The 14,325-nt window shown below is 41.1% G+C and overlaps 1 long non-coding RNA gene across 1 annotated transcript; it reads right to left on the minus strand.

The window, feature by feature from the left end:
- Window positions 1-8,828: 8,828 nt before the first annotated feature.
- LOC125467341 (uncharacterized) lies at window positions 8,829-14,012 on the minus strand. The gene is made up of 3 exons (XR_007250613.2): window positions 13,968-14,012; window positions 12,837-13,010; window positions 8,829-10,268 (listed from the first exon to the last, which is right to left on the minus strand). It is a non-coding gene; the product is annotated as an uncharacterized LOC125467341 (long non-coding RNA).
- Window positions 14,013-14,325: the final 313 nt, after the last annotated feature.

The raw sequence follows: 14,325 nt of genomic DNA on the forward strand, positions 1-14,325 counted from the left end.
TTCTGGGTAATTAACTACATTAATGTGGCACTCTATTCTTTTTTCAGCATAAGCAATAATTCTGCATGGATATCTGAATGTTTACTTAGCCAACCAGTTGCTTGACTGAAGTGTATCAGCCTAGTTTTAGTAATCTACTCCAGTCTATTTTGGTGCATTCCTAGACAGTCCAATCCAATATTGTCCACTTCAGTATTAATTTGTCTTTTCAGCTATTTCAACAGAGAATAGAGTCTGTGCCCTCTGCTGCTGCTGAGCTCAGACCCATCCGTCATTTTATTGACCTGCTGGGAACAATATCCCATGGTTCTTTGCTCGCAGATTGGTATCCTTTGTGACCACAAGGCTGAATCTAGAAAATTCTATAGTTTTTTTTCATCCCTTTCCATTGAGGGTAAATATAATGCTCAGGTCATTTTGCCAAAATATTGGCAGCACACGAAGAGCTCAGTTAAATGACAAGCATTGAATAGAGTATTTTGTTTGCTATAATCTGCAGGAATTTGTCCACTTGAGGAAAAAAAGCATTATTTGGACCTTTTATGATCATTTGCTGATTTCCCCTGCTTTGGTTCCATTCTCCAGTCTCCGTCTACTGCATCGAGGCAGTGTAAATACACTTTTTAAACGCACGACTCTCTCAGTCTTTATAAAATACCAGTATCAGCAATGCAGACACTGAATTAATAAGAGGCAGAAGGCAGTCGGACAGCAGCTCTTAATTCTATCTATTGGTATTTCCTGCCTGCCCTCAAGGGACCCAGCCTAAACCCTGGACATTCAGACCAAGAAAATTGCTCTAGCCTTGGCTGGACTAATAGAAGTCAAAACTTCAATCAGACGCTTATTAGTTACTGTGCAGACGGGCTATGAGGCGTCTGTATTTGCAGCAAATTTCTAATGTGGTGGCTTTTAGAGTGGTGCTCAACAATGATTTTTTCCTTCTTTTTCAGCTCAGTAATAAGGTTAACCCCTCAGGTCATTGATCAGGATGAAAACGAAAACATAATTCTCCTGCAAATTGAATGCATATAAAATAGTGTGGGAAGGGGGAAAGCTTTGTAATTTTGTTTAAAAAAGTTATATTTTAAATTTTCAATCGTTTTGTTTCCTCTTGTATATGATCCCATTCTGTGTTCTAATATTGCACAACATATTTCTTTCAAGTTGCTGTTCCGTTATTGTGTATTGTTCCATAATTGTTCTGGGATGTTGTTATTTTAAGTCAGGGATTTGGGGGGGTTTTTTTGCTTAAGTGATGCATTCAGTAAGCGATCCTCCCGCAGCTTGTGTGTTTTTTTTTCCCCTCCTCTGTAATGATTTCCAGTACTCTGCCGTTTGTGTAATAGCCATATATCCTCTTTTTTTTAACCTCTCCCGCCGACCTTCATCTGTGAAGCCTGGTCACTTTTCAGCGTCCTTGTTGAGTGTTAACCTCTCTGTCATTGCTTATTCTGGGTCTGATTACTGCCCAGGCAATAATTCTGCCAGTTTCACCGTGACCTCCTGCCTTTGATCAGTCTTTATAAAGTGACTGAATGGCAGATGTGTCTGTTAAGCTGATTGGTAATTTTGCTAATTGAACCTTGTTTACTCCTTGACAACGTTGCTCCTGACCAGAAGGCAAGGAGGCTGTTTGCATACAGAGCAGGTATCCGATTCCTCCGACTCACCACTAGGGAAACGGACAACTCGTGCAAACTGACACCTTGCAGATCCTGCAACAGCTGCAAATGTGGCAAAATGTTTGCCGGCTACAATTTGATAATTTATTATTGATTAACTCGCCGCCTATCAATGGCAGGGCCTCGCGGTGATGGACAGGAAGGGGATTGGACACTCGCCGTCCAACAAGAAAACCACATCTTGAAAATGAACTTAGATGAGATTGTGCAGGAGGATAAGAGTAATTGATGTTTGTTTCAGTGAGGCTGGGAAGCTCCTGAACATCCACCCTTGGGTTCTGCCCAGACACAGCACTTTATGAACCCACACTTGATTAGATTTGCAATACATTTCCTATTGTGCTCTGAGCCCCAGCATCCTCTCCTAATGATTCAAAGTGTTCTCCCCCCACTCCCCACTCAGGGATAATTGATGTTCCCCTTCAAGACGATGTACTTTCCGACTAATAATTAGCACCTTCACAGGATATTACACAACAGAAAATTACATCACCACAGTCTGCAGCAGTCAAAAATGAAAGGTAACTGAATCAAAGTGAATGAATCTTTCACTGTCAGACAGGTCAACTGTATATTTCTTGGGCTTTTACTTTCTACTGTTGAACACAATTACTTTCCAGAATTCGTTTCTGGCGTGGGGAGGGTCGGGTGTCCCTACAAGATTCACATCATTTGCTCAATATAAGGACAACAGTTGCCCGCAAAGAATAAATCTCATTCCAGTCAGTGGTCCCTAGTTTAAATCACAATAAGTGGAGCTGGCAGCTAAGCAAAGAGATATGAAAGCTCACGTGTGTTTTACCCCACACTTCACCAATAGATGTTTCAGTGTGGAGAAGGGGATGTTACTCTGCGCTCTACAGAAACCTTGAGACAGAGGGTTTGATTAAAACGAGGAAAACACATGCCACTGTGAATGAAGTCTATCACATCTTGTGGCAACGCACTCTCAGTGTTTGCACCTGCTTCTCTCTCCTGATGACAGTATTGGTGCATTTTTACCCTAATTATCTCTGAATTCAATGCTGTTCACTGGCCGTCAGGACAAATGCCTCATGAGTGAATATTCAATTGTGTCCTGTATTTCTATCCGGCCTGCAACCACTGCAGATTTTAAACCCAAGCTGCCTGCTCTCTACACAATAAACCCAGAATTTAAAAAAAGAGCAAAATGGTTTAGTTTGAAAGCTGCAGTAACCCCTTCGTGTCTATTGCGATTCACCCAATCAGCAACTGAGTCTGAGGAATGATATACAGCCATAGCTACCTAGAAATAGATTCTACCAATATTAAAATAATCTTGGTCAAACGATTCTTACAAGAGTCCAATATTTTGATTTGGATGTCAAGTCTCAAAAATGAGACAATTCCAATTCTGTACCAAGATAACAAAGTGTGGAGCTGGATGAACACAGCAGGCCAAGCTCCTGAGATGCTGCTTGGCCTGCTGTGTTCATCCAGCTCCACACTTTGTTATCTTGGATTCTCCAGCATCTGCAGTTCCCATTATCTCCAATGCTGTACCGTCAGATTGTTTCCTGTAGGTTATCTTCCCATTATCTCTACAAACCCCTCCTCCATCATCCCCTACTCTGCTGATTCCATCTGCCTCCCTCCTCCTCATTGCCGTCTCCCAACTCTCCGTACCACACTTCATCCTCTCCTTGCCCCTGGCTTCTCCTACCATTCCTTCCCATAACCCCTGCTCTTCCTCCCCTTTGTCCCCAACTCACACCTTGCCCCCCGCCGCCAAGTTTCCACCATCTGATTCTCCTACTCAGCATTGTAAGCAGACCTGAAATATGAAATGCCATGAGCTTTATTGTGAATAATTACAATAAAGGTGTTTTCATAGGAATTAGCCCTCATCCACTTAACGGATACCTTGATCATTAACTTACTGAGTTCTGGGTTCAAGGATAAGTGCAATGATAATCCACTTCACTAACAATGCCAAGTCAATTTAAGCATTGCCAAATGTCTGGTTTTGATAACCAGGAAAATCTGATGGTTCCTGACTCTGGTTTTTTTTCAGTATGTTATGTAGTTTCCAGTATAGCTATCAAGTAATGCACTATATAACTACATCATTATAGATCTCTATATTAAAGATAGATTCAGGCACATTTGTTCAGTAAGAAACAAATGGCTACAGAACAGATTATTCCATCTTAAGCTTTCACCAGTTAACAAAAGGCTATATAGCCCAACTCACTGAAAAGGATAATTTATTTAACTAAATTTAAAAATTGAGATACATTGCTGTCTTCCCAACCCCCACCCTGTGCACTTTCCTGTCAGTCTATTTGGCCAGGTTCTGTATTATCAGTACAAATCTGATTATTCCTTACAGAACTGATCCAGCAATATTCTCACTAGATGGAACCACTTGTCAATATTTTCCAAAGGTTACCATGTATGCTTTACTTATAAACTGACTGGCAGGTACATGCTTAATAACACAAGAGAGCCCTCAGTGTGTGTTGTTTTTCCTTATTTTTAGCTCAATTGTTTTTATTAATCATATATCAGGAAAAAAGGTCTACAATACCAAAGGCTGAATATAAGTGTGGTCTGACTGCTAATAATCATGTTAGGGATGGTGCTGTAATCATTACAAATGATTGTGATAGATCATGAGTGGCCCATATTTGATTATTGGTTCAGTGATCAATACTTTTCTCGTTCTTCCCTTTCACTTGCCCTTTACTTTTTCCTCTCGTCCTGAGTGTGTCACATCCACTGTTTGGTATTTAATACCATAAAGCTGTGAGTGACGTTTATTCGTGTCTCTCTCTCTCTCTGTTCTTTTAATGGAGATGCTAACCCATGTTAGAAGATAGAGCGCAGATCTGATATGAAGGCCTTAAGCACTCGTTTGCTAGCTGGAAATTTCTGGAAGTTTAATGGAGCAATTAAGCTCATGCTGATGATGCTGAGACTGTGTGGATCTTGTGCAGCTACCTATGATCCCGGATTTGCTAAAGCTGCCAGTCAGGAAGACCCAGGTGGGCCTCCTCAAATGCAGGTCTCAGCATGTTCCCCTGACAAACTTACTTTCCAACTGTGACCAACTTTACATGACCCAGTGCCATGAGAATGGTTCCTGGCACAAGATAAAAGCAGCCATAAGTTCATAATTACTCTCTGTGGGCTTTGTGATGGATAATTCAGTGACTTTTTTTATATGAACTCCCTTGTGCTCAGAGATTTTCTGCCAATAGGCAAATGTCATTCTTCAAACATTGAATATTTTTTATCTGTACCTGTGGGCATAATGATTCTGGTGCATCAAGAAAATTGCTGTTTTACTTATAAATATTTTACATTGCATGAGAAAAAGGGTCTGATAAAACGTGAGGAATTAATGAACTTCCGAAACTAAATATTTAGGTAAAATACACATGACTCTCAGTGGGATTTATCAGTGTGGATAAGCTAGAATCTGACCTTGTGATTTATTTATTAGAGTTAAATGTTTACAGCTATGTTTGTTGTTGCATCCTTTAAAAAAAATCATCCCTCTGTAATTTTGTGCAGTTTGGGTCCTGCAAGAAATTCAAATCTGACATCAAAAGGGACCCAGAACTGTTCATTCAGGTGTCTCCGATCAAGATCAGTTAAAGGATCAAGCCACAAGCCAAACACTCAAGCTGATGCTCTATCAATCCATTCCAGGATGTATTAATGTATGTGTCACTGGATTGCTTGGGTTGTGCAAGAAGGATGGCATGTTTAATTTTCACATTAGAACAATATATGCTGGAAGTGGTACATCATATCGTAGCTATAAGAGTGAATTTGAAGAATGTACAATATACACACATATACCTGCTAAAGACAAATAAATACCTTTCACCTGAAGACTTGGTGGATTTAACAGAAATAAAATTCCTAAGATGATTATTTGTAACAGTATGTAATTCCATTGCCTCAAGTTATTATAATTTACTTAAATTCCATTCTGTTGGTTCTACAGATGGACTTACATTTTGTTACAATTCAGACGAGGTTCACTAATTCATTCAGTTCCAGGTGTAATATCCAGAACTGTTTGGCTCCAAGGTCAGGAAGGATCAATAGACTCCTCTTCTTTATTCACCAGCCTTGTCTGTTGGTTGCCATGAGGTTAATTCTAAAGACGGTCCGATCCTTGTGAATACCTCTCTCCCAGATCCAAATGAACTTCTGTTTTAAAAGGAGCCAAAAGGGCCTTCTTGAATTGACAAAGAGAGTGAATTTATTTAATTTCGACATGAGAAGAAATATTAATGCAAACACAGATTAGAAGAGAGAGGTGGGTCCAAAAAAATAGAAGTTTAAATAATAGGTCAATTTCAGAAATGTGTGTAAAATGAGTAAACAGTTGAATTATCATTGCAATGGAGGTTACTGGTAGCATAGTCATTGATAATTGAACAGCCAGCTTCATGACCTTTAGTTTTGCAGATTGGTTAAGATCATGTAGTTCGGATACCTTTTGACTATGGTGAAATTCTAGCATTTAGGGTGAGAGGGAGAGACGGTCCTTGTTGTTGTCCTGTTTTTTTTTCAGTGTTGTTTGCAGCATGCTGAATAAGAGATGGTCTTTATCTGTAGCGCAGGGATAATTGGGACAGAGATTGTTGAGTGTGATCTTCACGGCACACTAATGCTTAACCCCAGGCTTTTTTTACACACATGATGACGTTCTGTCTCAACAGTACACTCCAGTAGAGTTAAAACTGGCTATCTAAACCTTATCCTGGAGTATTCTTCAATGGAAACAAACACAAATGTATCTGTAGATTGGGACATAATCTGCAAGAGATGGCTTGTTATTGAACAGTGTATAGTCAGCCCTTCATTTTGTTTGTATTCACAAGAGATCGTGGTTCAGTCTGTTAAAATTTATTTGACACCTTTAAGTATTACTTCCCATCAGTCCCTCAGTACTTTTTATAACTGAAGTAATTTTGTGTTTGTAGCAGTTCTCTTTTAAAACAATATATATTTTGGAATGAAGGTTTAAAATGTCCACAAGTATTTTGGGGTCTTGATACCTCTTCCTAACAACGTATAATTTATATATTGGAACAGGTTTTTCACTTAAATACAGTTGTGTATTATAACTTAGCCTTATCTGATACTTTCAGCTCGGTTTAGTTAGTAGCTCTTCCATCTCTAAGGCATGGGTTTGGATCCCATTTCAGGATTTGAACCCATATTCTGCAGGCACTTCAGTACCATTCTAAGGAACCACTTCACCTAATGGACATGCTGGGTCAAACTGTGATTCCACAGTTGGGAACTTTGTGGCAAATAACTCATCTCATGATTCACCAATGTCCTATCATCTACAAGGCACACAGCTGTGTTATGATGGAATTCCCTGAGTTGTGTGCAGCTCCAACAACATTTGAGAAATTCAACACTCCCCTGGGCTAAGCAGCCTGCTTGACTGGCACATCCTCAACCACCTTAAATATTCACTCCCTTTATCACCAATACACATTGGCATCAGTGTTGTTATGTGCAAGATACACGGCAGCAGTTCTAAATCTTTTTCAGCAGCCTTCCCAAACATAAAATCACTGTCACTCAAAAATACAAGGACAGCTAAAGTTTGGGTAAACAACCTTCAAGTTTCCCTCCAGGTCACTGGGTCAAATTCTTGGAACTCCCTACCTGATATCACTGTGAGAGTATCAGCAAAACAAACTCAGAAGCCCAAAGGCCAAATCTGACCCCTCAACACCTCTTTCATGCACTTCCCCTTGTATCTAAAGATCAGTTAATCTCTGTTTTGAGTTAATTGAACCACTGGACAGTCACGATCATCCAAGGCTTGCAAAGATTCACAAACTTCAGTGAAACAGATGGTCCTCATCTCAGTTCAAAGTGGACAAGCATATGGACGTACATGGAATAGTGTAGGTTAGGTAGGCTTGAGATCGGTATGACAGGTCGGCACAACATCGAGGGTCGAAGGGCCTGTACTGTGCTGTAATGTTCTATGTTCTATGGTTGACCCATTTCCCTGAGACGATGACCCCTAATCCTAGACTGTCCAACCAGGGGAAAGAATCTCTCACTGTCTACCCAGTCAAACCTGTAAGTGTTCTGTGGATTTATAAATCAATCTGTTTCGGGCATGTTGCAACACACAGCTGGGGCAGGTGGGACTTGAACCCAGCACTTTTTGCCTAGAAATAGGGATGCTACCACTGCACCCCAAGAGCCTTCTATGTATTTGTACAATTGGTGGAATTTGATGCCAACAATCACTGCTGAGGCAGAACACACCAACTCTGTTTGAAAAAGGATTTGATCCTCAGTTCCTTTACAGTGGATATGACTGTATCGGTATTTCATGAGTATTCAATGGGCTATAAGACTCTCCCACCTGTGAACTGCCTTCCAGCTGTAGTTACCTTAACTTTCAAACAAAGAACAGATACTTTGATGAAGGATTCCTGATACGCATGTAATCTGTGCTGAGTCTTTGCCAGCTGATGAGACGAAGGGAGAAAACTGAGAAGAATTAGATGTTCCGTATTATTTATAAGGAAACAAAATTTAAAAGTAACAGGCATGTGTAACTATGACCTTATATTAAAGAAACAATCAATCACCATTGCTTTGAAGGTGATAGTGCTACAGAGCTGTACATGAGATTCCGGTAGAGGTTAATGGATATTTTCTTGTGCTTTTCACTGCTGAATTTATGAAAACATTACACCCTGAGCATTAATTCTTAATAGAAAGCTTATCTCTTTTACGTTTGTTATTGATTTTGCTATTAATGTTGGGTCCTCATAATCATATGATTTTGTCACTCTAGTTCTATATTGTATTTCCACCTTGCATTGCATGTGGGCTGTGAGCTACCATTTTGTCCACTAACTGTTGTGTGTATTGTAAGGCCATGACCCACTCCTTATCAGAGTAGCACCCAGCCACACGAATATATTTTGCCGAGCTGAATTATTTAAATGGAACAGCAGCATTGCAAAAAAGGAGATCTTTACAAAGCCCTGGAGATGCCAAATTGGTGTTAAAAGGTAAGACCTTCTCACCACTGATCTTAAAATGGCTGCTCAGAATCACTTTGCTGATCTCCTGTGCATGGTAAAAGCATTTATTTATTTTCAAACACTGTTCACAATCACATGGTTTCATAGGCGCTGACAGAATTTGGTATTGAGAGTCAAAGGAACATATAGCACAGAAACAGACCCTTCGGTCCAACTTGTCCACGCCAACCAGTTATCCAAAATAAACCGAGTCCTATTTGTCAGTATTTGGCCCATATCCCTCTAAACACTTCTGAATCATTTAGCCATTCAGATGCCTTTTAAATGCTGTTATTGTACCAGTCTCCACCAGTTCCTCCGGCAGCTCGTTCCATAAATGCACTACCCTCTGCGTGAAAATGTTGCCCCTTACATCCCTTTTAAATCTTGCTCCTCTCACCTTAAACTATGCCTTCTAGTTTTGGACTCCCCCACCACAGGGAAAAGACCTTGGCTATTCACCCTATCTATGCCCCTCATGATTAATAAACATCTATCAGGTCACCCCTCAGCCTCCAATGCTCAGGGAAAATAGCCCTGGCCTATTCAGCCTCTTCCTATGGCTCAAACCCTCCAACCCTGGCAACATCCTTATACATCTTTTCTAAAGCCTTTCAAGTTTCACAACACCTTTCCTATAGTAGGGAGACTAAAAAAAGTGGTCTAATCAATGTCTTGCATAGCAGTTACATGGCCTTGCAACTCCTATACTCACTGCACTGACCAATAAAGATAAGCGTACCAAACGCCTTCTTCACTATCCTATCTACTGGCAACTCCAATTTCAGGAAACTATGAACCTGCACCCCATGGTCTCTTTGTTCAGCAACACTCCCCAGGACCTTCCCATTAAGTGTATAAGTCGTGCCCTGATTTTCCCTAACAGAATGCAGCACCTCACATTTACCTAAACTCTATAGGGTACTTCTCAACCCATTTGCCCATCTGATCAAGCTCCTGTTGTATTCACAGGTAACCTTCTTTGCTGTCTGCTACACCACCAATGTTGGTGTCATCTGCAAACTTATTGATCATACTTCCCATTGTCACATCAAAATAATTTCCATAAGTGACAAAAATGCAGTGGTCCCAGCACCGATCCTTGTGGAACACCATTGGTCACAGGTCTCCAGTGCAAAAATGAACCCTCCACCACGACCATAGCGTTGTATGGCACAGAAACAGACCCTTCAGTCTATGCCAACCGGATATCCTAAATTAATCTAGTCCCATTTGTCAGCATTTGGCCCAAATCCCTGTAAACCCATCCTATTCATGTACCCATCCAGATGCATTTTAAATGTTGCAGTGTAGCCACCTCCACTAGTTCCTCTGGCAGCTCACAAGTGGTTGGTTTTTCCATTTGAGGTGATGTCAGTAGGCCTTTCTCATGATCAGATAGATCTCAACTGAGCTTGGTCTGATTCTCTCCAGTATTTACCGAGCAAGTCTTCGGACAACACTCATGAGGGGACTGTTGACTGTCCTCTGGATTTCTTTTCCTCGGCCAATTCTAAGGAAGCCAGATCTTTTAAAAAAAAACAGTCTGCATTAAATTTTGGGCATCACTTGGACAGGCAGCATCACTAACAGAGGGCTGGTCAGAGGCATCTATCATGATGGAGAGATGTGTTTACCCTCCCAGATGTATATCCCACCAGAGTGGCAGTAGACCGGACAATGCCAAAGAAAATGGGACCAGCCAAAGAAGACCAGCAAAGTACATTTTACAAGGACTTTCATGAGTAGGACACCAGTTGTGTCAAACTGAAAGACTGTGATAGACCATGGACAATGGTGGAGTTTTGCTGGCCATTAACCCTCACAAAGACTTGAGGAACTAATTACTAATTCTTTGTCTAAGTAAGCAGGGTTCTTGTTTGGAAATCCCAAATTGAAATGCACGATAATTCAGATGGCGTAATAACATTTTTTTTAATGGCTCAAGAGGTAAACATGCCTCAGTGTCTAATAAACCTTTTTGTTAAGTATTTTGGGATGTTTTATTAAAAAGTGCTGTATAAATGCAAGGTGTTGATTAATGTCAGTGTCATAATTATCAATCAATTAAGAAGTAGGCCCTTTTTATGGGTACTTATTTTTGTCAATAATCTCCCTGATTGTATCAAATAATATACAAATTAATGTGATGTTGTTGTCTTCAACTTGATGGACGTTCTGGAATTGACACTAGGCAGGGAAAGATATACAGAGTCCCCTATATCCCAATTATCCCCCCATGAAAAGCAGTCATACTGAACACAGAGGTAACAGCACAAGCTACACAACCACATATCTCTATGCAGTAAAGTGACAGTAAAACGGTTGTATAATCTGTATGAGGTACAACAAGGAGATTTGAAGTGACAGAGACTCTGTGCCCGATGGTGGCTATTCCTTTGACTTTTTAGTGATGCCACTTTCTCACATACAAAACCACCTGCACTATATATACCAGCAAGGTTAAAATCAGAACGTGCTCACTGCTTTTCAAAGTTGCCCTTGGCCATTAAGATCGATTGTTTATTCAGGTCAGTAGTACAGACATTTAATGGGTTTCACTCAACGAGGGAAAATGAACACAGTTGCACCTTAAAAAGGCTTGTTTTGACCTTGATTTTCCCCCATTTTCCTTGCTCCCCTCCTAGAGATGTTAATCCCCATTAATATATCACAGGCAGGGAGTTGCCCACTATCACTTCTTTGCCCAAATGGATATCCTTGTACCTATCCAGGTCATATCAATCTAGGAGAGGCAGTGGTACAGTGGTAATGTTGTTAGATGAGTAATCCAGAAACCCAGGCTATTGTTCTGAGGACATGAGTTCAAATCCCATTGTGCCAGACTGTGTAAATTGAATTCAATATAAATCTGGAATACAAAGATTCTGTAATAGTGTCACTATTAGGCATCATTGAAAACCCACTTGGTTCATTAGTGAAGGAAGTCTGCCATTCTCATGACTTCAGACACAAAGCAATGTGGGATTTAACTAATAAATGCTGGCCTAGCCAATGATGCCAACATCCTACAAATAATCATATAAGAAGTTATTCAACCATGGGAGCAATTGGTGTGTATAATGCTCTACCTGCCTGTTAAGCAGTTAGTCTTTGAGAGCTGTTTAAAGGCACAATTGAGTGCTTCAGCTCTCTGTTTCAGTACACAAATTTTCTTTCCCCTCACCTGATCCCAACCTCCACCCCACAGCAACAGAATGTGTGTATTTGGATTTATTTTTGGATCAAGTCTTAGGTCTTACTTTGGTACTGAGCTTTTCTCAGATTTTCTTTTTGCCTGACAACATCTTGGTGCAACAGAGCCCAGTCTGATTATTTAGCAAATGAAATCTCTGAAGTCCTGGTTTGCTGAATTTAAGTTGTTCAGACCACCACTTTGTCTGCAGACAGTAATGTGCAGCGTTATTTTCTCTTTCCACATGGGGTTTGTACTGAGGGCCCTTGCTGGATGTTGGTGACTCAGGGCTCTGGCCTATCTGGAGCCTGTTTAGACAGCACCACTCTCACTGTCAAAGTTCAAAACATACCATTCCACAAATGGGGCTTATCACAAGAAACCATTCAGTGAATTTTCATGTTCCCATTCCTCGATCCAAAGTGTGCTGGCTGGTAAATCCTGCTCCATAGCGGTGTGCTCTGATGCAAAGCAAGCAATAGGTAGGTGGAACAGGTTATCATGCAGTGGTGAGTGAGGTGCAGCCTGGATGGGATGAAGCACCTTGTGGGTATTTGTCAGTCAGCATAGTCAGGTGTTGTTTGTAAGGGCAGGAAACCAGGGGAAGGTTGCATCCAAACCCCAGGTTTTCTCACAGGATTTGGCCACCTGACTAAAGCATGGTTGGGAATGATGCCAGTGGTTTGGCTAGGGCTAAAATAAACACAGGATTGGGGTAAGTATGAAGCAGAAGCCCTCAAGTGCCATTCATTGACAGGATACAATGCCCAGTCTATGTCCCGTTCGACACATTTTACTGAAATATTGAAGAATGCTACAGACTGATTGCCGAAAAAGTCTTCACTACCAGGCGTACAATAGGTTATCCATAACATTTATTTTCTTCTCTTCAGCCCCCACCTGATTGGTTTTCAATGCTGTATCCCTTGTCTGGACATAGGGGGAGACATCTGCAAACTCTGGCTTTCTCAAGGTCACAGTGTTGATCTCAGTTTAAGTAGCAAGCTGAAAAATTGCAAAATGCTCAATTTTGGCCGCATTTAGTCAAAGACATCCTTAGCATGCCTTACTCTCCTAAAAACAATATATAAACAAAAACACATTTAAAAGTCTGCATGGCGTGCACCCTCTCTGGTACCTTTCACAGGCATGAAATTAATGTGTGCAGCATTAATAGTGGCTGTAGATTTCAGTGTTGTTTTTATTTCTCGGGGAATGCAGACAGTCAATTTTAAATTTTGCAATTTCTATTCTCGCTTTAATTTTTGTTTTTTTTTAAAAATCAAAATCGATCTCCAAAGCCCAGTGTCCGTGTGGAAGATCATCTTGCGAGCAGCTTATAGCCCTCCTCCCGTGACGAAGGCAGCAAGTCCCTGGAGGGTATGCGAATTGCAATTGCTTGCGGTCAGCAATGACAGGGAGAACAATAGAACAGACTGGACAGTGGTCCTGGTGTGTTGTGGAGGGTGGGGTCCTGGGCAAATGGCAAACACAAGCTAACAGGGCACTAGGTCACGGGGGCTGAAATCTTGTAGCCTGAATGAATAACAATCAGTGGGCCTTACATTCCCCATACTTAAATGGAGAAAATGCCCGACCTTTGAGGGAAATGCTAGGAGCGCGGTCAAAATAATTAAGTATTCACATCTTCAAGTGTTTAGGTTATTTTAAGTAGAGTTTGCATGTGTGTGCGCGTGCCCGTGTTTGTGCTGACTGTAAAAGGGAAGGTTTTCACGTTCAGAGAATGCATGCTTGAGGTTACGTTTTTGAATTATGTTCATTGATCGGGAAGTGGCTGAGTTCGACCTCATGCCTCCTTCCCCAGCGCTGTGCGCTGTACAGCACCAGAGGTGAAGCGTGTTCCCAACACCGGCACTAGCATTGTTTCAAAATTCAGGGACTCATCAATCAAGAAAATAGTAATCAGAATAAGTACATGGCAAGCAGGATGCTTTTTATAAAGTTACACGCTGCGTTTCTGTCAGCTACTAGGAAAATTAGACCAATTATAAAGCAGATTAACAACTGTACCTTTGGGAACCTTCGGCAGTTAAAGGTGTTTGTCTCGTCTCATTGCTGCTGAATAATACAAACTGCCCTGTGTATTATAGACAGTCAATGATCAGCCAATGCAAACAGTTGGCAAGGAGCATTGAGCACTTAACCCTAACTATGCAGATTGGGTTATAATATTTCCCACGCTCCAGCCTCCTCCCCTCCTCCCCAGAAGGTGCTGGCTCCTCGCAAGTGTACAGACCAACTGCATCCTGTAGTTCGCTCACGTGGCTCCTCATGAGACTGACAGCTAGCTGATCAGGCAAGGGGGGCATCACTCCGATGTCCAATTATCTCCACAAGTACACCCTTCCCACCAGGAATTAATCATTTT

This window comes from Stegostoma tigrinum, chromosome 33 (assembly GCF_030684315.1).
Source record: "Stegostoma tigrinum isolate sSteTig4 chromosome 33, sSteTig4.hap1, whole genome shotgun sequence".
Lineage (NCBI taxonomy): Eukaryota > Metazoa > Chordata > Chondrichthyes > Orectolobiformes > Stegostomatidae > Stegostoma > Stegostoma tigrinum.